Here is a 7,577-nt window from a genome sequence, read left to right on the forward strand (position 1 = left end):
GGAGTACAAAACCAAACCCTAAGTCTTAATCATGACCCAAAAGTCCTGTAGATCAAGCATGGCTAAATGGGGGTGACTAAGATCCCATTTTTATGGTTCAAAAAACTCATAAATGATGAGAGACACTCCCCATGAGGTCTGGAGTTGCTCAAACTCCCTAGATCCAAGTTTAAGGGACAAAAACTCATACAAATCCACAACAAGCTAGATCTAACAAAAGGATCAGCAAGGTTTAGACTTTATACCTTATGGAAGATGTTGAAGAAGAGTAGAGTCTGGATATACACGCTATGGACTCCAATAACACCTTCCAAGTTCTCCTTCTTTACTAAAAACAAACCAAAATATCACTTCAAGCTTCAAGGATCACACCAAGGGCTAGGGTTTTGAAGTTAGAGAAGGAAAAGGTGGAGGCTGAGCATGGGGAGGCTCTCAAGAGATTAGATCCTTAAAATAGGGATCACAACCCCACAATTAGGGTTTGAACTTTACGTACCTATGCCCTGCATAACCAAGGTTATGCCTTGCATAGGGCGTAATGTGCCTGCATGTACATAATAACTTACAACCAGATTTCGGCATTGGCTTTGGAAAGCACACTTTGCTATTTGATTCAAGGTTATACTTACAATTGTAGTGATAGATGTATCCAAATGGGAGGCTATTAGATTAAGGCGTCTAAGCTCATAACTAAATTAGTATATTATTGTAATTAAAAGTAAAGTCCTTTTTGGGTTACCCTCATAGCAGAAATAGCTAGAAATTATATTAGGAGAGAAAGGAAATGATTTGTTAATATATTATATGATTGATATATTAATTAGAAATATATAATTGATTTGTTAATTTATTATGTGATTAATAAATTAATATGAGATCAATGATTAAATAATTGATTTGTTAATTTATATGATTAATAAACTAATAAGAAATCAATAAGAATTAATTTAGAATTAATCAGATTTAGTTGGAATTAATTTCTGGATTAATTGAATGTGCAATGTGTGAATTGTAATTGTTCAATAGTTAAACAAAAGAAGCATTTCTAGAACCATCCATGGTATGGACAATTTTGAAAGAGTTTGTAGGGTTTTTGGAAGCCTCCTAGTTGCAGATAAGGAAAGGCTTTAAATTGGGATTAAATCAGTTATTTAATTAATTCAAATCTGCATTCGTATGCAAGTTACCTGAACTATAAATATGACTCATTGGCTTGCAAATTTAATATATAACATTCCTAAGAGGAATATAAACAAAATTTTCTGTTCCCTCCTCTCTTTCACTTCTTCATTCTAGGGTTTCTAGGGTTTTGGGTGTGAGCCATTAAAGGCATCATACTTTTGGTGCTTGCTTTCTGAAGATCAAGAAGGATTCAAGGAATTATTTGTTATAACACTTCAAAAGGTATGTAATCTGACCCTAATTAGTTAATTTGATTATACCTAGGGTTCCTTAAAGTTTCATAGTATGTTGCTATTAATTGTAAAGACATAAATCCTTAGGTTGCATACACCCTTAAGTGTTAAGATCATTTTCGCAAGTACATTGTAGTTGTAACCTTAAAATTCCGTCATGGCTGCCATTTGGTTTCCAAGTCGTGGCCATCTACTTGCCATGTCGTGGTACTCTTTCTCAAGGGCATTCTACTTTAGCCACCGCACCTAGGGGAAAAGTGTGTTACCATTCTTTCTTACATAGAAGACTTGTTGCACCGTGTAGATTCAACTATCGTGTCGCGGTGCCGGTTTGACAGCAATCCTTAGCTGATTCCATTCCAGCCTTAGGACATTTCTTCTTCAATCTCCAACCCTTCATAACTTCTTTGGTACTAACCCATTTTCGATGTTCTTTGTATCCACGTGAAGGTAGGAACATACTCTACAACTCTATTAAGTCACTTCTCGCTGACTTAATATTGGTCTTAATATTAAGTCACAAACTTTGCCTAAAAAGTATTAAGATGCCAATTTTATCCTTTTGACCAAAATGCATCTTCTCATGCATTTCTTCTCTCGAACTTATTCATCTAATCTCTTCTCAGTAACTTAAACTTATCTTGACCATTTTTATGAAATTACAACTTCATAATCTCGTCTCTTTCCCATAATTGACCATTTTACCATTTTGGTCAATATTTGACTAAAAGTCAACTTTCTCTAAATTTGAGGTTCTTACATGAATTGCATACTACTTAGTATCTACAGATAAGGACTCATCCCGTTGAGTCTAGAAACTCTATCATCCTTTGTCTTTCTCGAATTCATCTGGATTTTGTATAACATCTTATATAACGACACCGTTGAACTATTTATCACCATCTTCAGTACTTCTAATTCTGTAAGTTGTCACTGCTTCAACCTGGCCATATCTACAACTTATGGAATCCTCTTGGTTCTCGGTTGTATATGGTAATGCCAAAAGTCTATTATCTCACCAAAAGTAAATGCACCTTAGTTGTACATTATTACTCCAAAGGTACAATTATCTCACCAAATGTACTAGTATCGTTTTCTCTTTAAGAAGTTACCGATGTTAACTATCGTAAGTCTTCTTATCACCCCCAAAAAGTTACATGTCAGTTATAATACAATAACTATACGTTTAAAATTCTATACACATAAATTTTCCTTTTCCAAATCAAGGTCGACATTAGACCTTAAAACTTTTTGAGTATTAGCAATCTACGTGGACAACCTAAGGCATGTCATAATACATATCATTTAGCAGATATCAATATATAAGGCAACTTTCCTAAGTTATGCTACTGCACATAATAGTTGCACATAATAGCAAGTAAGGTACACAACCTAAGACATGCTATAAAATAAATCTATCAGCACATAATAGTAAATAAGTTATGCACCCTAAAGTATTCTAGTGCTTGTGTCCATATTTAATTTAGGTATACAACCTAAAATATACTAGACACACACCTCACCATTTTCACTTAGCACACTAAGTTTATATTTGGAATTTCTCAAAATTCCTAGTTCGCTTAAACTAATGCTCGATACCAACTGTGACATCCTTTATTTTCCAGAACCAAAAAAATCTTTTTCTTTACACTTTCAAAAACCATGTTATCTTTGTTTGTGGATAATCCCAGTATATTAAAACATTTTGAGTGCAAATGATTGTTTCTAAATAATAAAACCCTAAGGATGTCATAATCAATACATAACATATGTTACAACGTAAAGACCTAACGGTCATGAACACAATTGTAGGTCTTCTCTTTAATCACTTAACATCATATTCAAGTTCAAGCAACCTTAACAGCACTACCTGTGATGCAGATAAATTGATTGGGTTGGGTTGGGAAACCTGGTGAGATAGATGGGGTTTTCAATCCAACGATGTTATTATGATAATAATCGATAAACCTGCAAAACCAATTGTTACCAAACACTATATATAATCCAAAGAAGATATATATAAGACAATGTATCCATACATACCCCCCCCCCATTCGATTCTCACGAATCCTAATCAACGATCATATGGAAGAATTAACTTACCTGGCGAATCATTTAAAGAAACTATTTAACTACACAACTATGGGATTACTTGGCTGGTGTAAGTCATAAAAGGCAACCCTAAGGAGGATGGAGTACCCGAATGAACACACAATCCTTTCTCCCGGATAGTATAATTAAATAATACCTATATGTAATGAGCATGATAGTGTCCACCATACTGTCTAGAATGGTCGGTGGTCGTCATTTTACTCCGATAGAGGACTTGTACAGAACCCGCTCTCAGGCTCGTGATAGAGTCGCAAAAATAGAGCTCTCAACTCCGTTCCAATCTCACATGCACCCCATAATGAGACTACCCAATATCTAACTTATAAAATAACTTGAGTACATAACCCGTACCCCGACACATGATAATGCCATAGAATAAAACTCTACTATCCATTCCAAACTCACATACATCCCTTGTATGATTACTACACATTTATTCAACTTATTTTGTATTCAACGTCCCTTATAAGTCTTAGTCTATAACTAGACCAGACTATAATGTAAATAATCAACTCTCAATACGAATTTCCTATAAATGCAATATCATTACAAAACATGGTATAACTAAGCACTTATTCAACTTACTTCAAACTAAGCATCCTTTATAATTCTTACTTTGTCACTAGACAAGACTATGATGCATATAATTAACTTCCAAAATCTTTTTCCTGTTTTATGAAACACTTTCCATCCTACATGTATTTATATTTAGCATAAAATTCAATTGGTAAATATACATTATACCTTAAATCTTGTTAAGTGATAATACTTCTAATAAAATTGTCACATGATATAACCAGAAATACTTTTAGCATTTATATAATCATATCTGGCTCGCACAGAGTGTTATGTAGTATTACCAAATATACAATTAACACGTATTCCAGATAATAAGCATTTAATTCATATATACTATCATCATAAAATACAAATAACAAATTTTCAGCATATATTTAATCATTTAAGCATTCAATACCTATATTAAATTGTGCTCATGAAAGCAACTATGCACACACTTGATTGAGATGGGAGATCCACGGTAAAGTTAGCTTCTCGACTAACACTTCAACTTTTCTCTTTTAAACGACCTAAATACGATTATTACTACACTTCGGTATTTGTTCATATTTATAAGGTTATATCAATTATTTCCAGATTCTTCAATAATCTCAAAGAATACCGAGTTCTATCAAATCAGCAATGACCAGGTAAAATCATATTGGAGGTATGATCTGTTTGGTATACAAAATATATTGTTTGGAAATTCTGCTTTAAACACTTCACTAAGATCTAGCTTAGACAACTCTCGTAAGTAGATCGATCAATATAACGATTGTAATTACAGATAAATCTTATTTGTAGGTTCATAATAACCAATATGAACATAAATATAAGTCACACTTAAAGTGTAGTAAAGGCAACTCACCTTATGGTTTTCTAGCGAAAACCCGGAAAGTCACAGGCATAATCTTAACTCTGAATACTACTTTTCATCGGGCTCTTTGATGATTTTGCGACTCACTAAAGTAGTTGGAAACTCGAGAAGATTAGGCCTCATGGTAGGGGGAAGTCTCCAGAGAAAAATAGAGCAAATAAGTGTGAGAAATGAGCCATTCTCGTCATCTATTTATAGGCTGTCAGGAGGGGTGGATGTCCCCACACCCTTGCCCTAAGCGCGTCGCGGCTTGGCATAGGCGACAAGGCTCCTTCTCCGGTTATGAAACATGGCGAGTTTTGGGTGGTGCTGTGTCGCATGAGCATGTAAAATTTTGCTTTCTTTGAAAAATCATATCTTTCGCATACGATATCCGTTTTCGACTTTCTTTATATCTACGTGTTTATATCGACAAGTACTACAACTTTCCTTTAGATCTTTAAATTTACAGTATATGAGAATTACATTGTAAAAGACCTTGCGAAATTCATAATTTCTTTATACGAGCCCCGTTCTCGACGTTCTTTATATTGACACATTCGTATTTACGAGTATATCAACTTTCATTTAGATTGCTTTGGCTAACGAGCATCCGGTCTGCATTTCATCTTTTATGACACACGTTGTATCGGGTTGAGCGCGAATTTTGAAAAATCATAATTTTTTATACAAAGTCAGATTTGGGCGTTATTTATATTCACAGGTTTGTAATCATGACCACTACAACTTTTGTTAATATTATTTAACCTAAATAATATTTTATTTATTAACGTTATGTTATCGTTCTTCGATAAATTTATAAAAAATATTTATACAAATATTATATACCCATAATATTTGTCCGCATAACGGGTATACAACAAATAAATATTTATATAGTCTGTAACATGTACGAAGAACCATTATCTACATCAAGGATTTTATTTATTCAATGAAATGAATAAACATAACTAAAATCTATTAAACGTTTAGTCTTAACTTACGGGCGTTACATTGTTCTACACACATATATAGTATACCCACATACAATTATACAAAACCCGAAAACAAGTAATAATCATATAATCACAAATAAAAACATATAATCATATGAAAATTCCTTACTTTTAGCATGTAATCATATCCACAAAAATTAAATATATTCGCTGCTAGAAGAAGACATTGTTTAAAATTGATGTAGTCTGAAATGAGATCCGAAACATGTAGTTCGGAATTGGGGTCCAACATGTTATATATAAGAGAACATATTTCCGGGTCGGACCATTTATCCATTTCTAAATTCGGATTCGAAATAGGTATTTCGTACCAAATGATCATTTTTCTAAAAAGTTTATAAACTAATCTTATTTTTAAAAAACAACAAAAATAGTTAGTTGACTTAATTTTCCTAAATTGTACTTTTAAACTAATTTTTTTAGAGACATCAATAAGACACATTATCTTAATAATACCGCTATTTGCTATAGTAATTAGATTTAAGGGATAATGACTTGAAAGGGTAACGAACTTTCGACTTTGTTCACATTTGTCACTAAACTTTTTTTCGTTATCTATTTGCCACTGAACTATTGAAATTGTTCACATTTTACCCTTATGACCGGCTGTTACCGGTCATAAGGGTAAAATGTGAACAGTATCAATAGTTTAGTGGCAAATAGATAACGAAAAAAAGTTTAGTGACTAAATGTGAACAAAGTCGAAAGTTCGTTACCCTATAAAAAGTTCAATGACTAAATGTGAACAAACTTCCTCTTGTATTATGTTTTAGCAAATTATTTATTTTTGTTAAATTGTAGCAACATTTGTTGATGAAGAAATCTATAAAATAAAAAAAACAAAACCCCGAAAAATATATTAAAAAAACGAAAAACCGAAACCGAAATAAAAAACCAATGGTTTGGTATTTTCCAAAATAAAAAATCACAATTTTCCTATCTGATTTTGGTTTTACAAAAATTCAACTTTCGGATTTCCATATCTAAATCTCTCCCCCTTTTTATAATCGAAAAATGATTATAAAACCAAAAAGGGAATGAGAAAACGCTTAATTCAGAATTTTCTATCCAAAACTCTCCCTTTATGACATGAGAGATAGAGAGAGAGATAGAGAGAGAGAGAGAGAGAGAGATGTAAACACCTCTATATAAGGTGAGTTCATACCACATGTAAAGGTGTGCTTGAGAGATGTAACATTGAGAGTGTTAGTGTGTGTTAATTATGTACATTTAGATCTAGATCCTTTTTTGTAAACACCTTTCGTAATCGAATGCATCTCTTAAACACCCAAATCACCGTTTTCTTTGTGTGTTCTTTAATTCCGCAAGTCAAACTAATGGTCATAATTCACATCAGTGAGAATGGTTCATTTTTTTGTAAAACCAAAATCAGATTGGAAAATTGTGATTTTTTATTTTGGAAAATACCAAACCATTGGTTTTTTATTTCGGTTTCGGTTTTTCATTTTTCTTAATATATTTTTCGGGGTTTTGTTTTTTTTATTTCATAGATTTCTTCATCAACAAATGTTGCTACAATTTAACAAAAATAAATAATTTGCTAAAACATAATACAAGAGGAAGTTTGTTCACATTTAGTCACTGAACTTTTTAGAGGGA

Source organism: Lactuca virosa, chromosome 3 (genome assembly GCF_052849685.1).
Source record: "Lactuca virosa cultivar CGN04683 chromosome 3, Lactuca_virosa_CGN04683_v6, whole genome shotgun sequence".
NCBI lineage: Eukaryota > Viridiplantae > Streptophyta > Magnoliopsida > Asterales > Asteraceae > Lactuca > Lactuca virosa.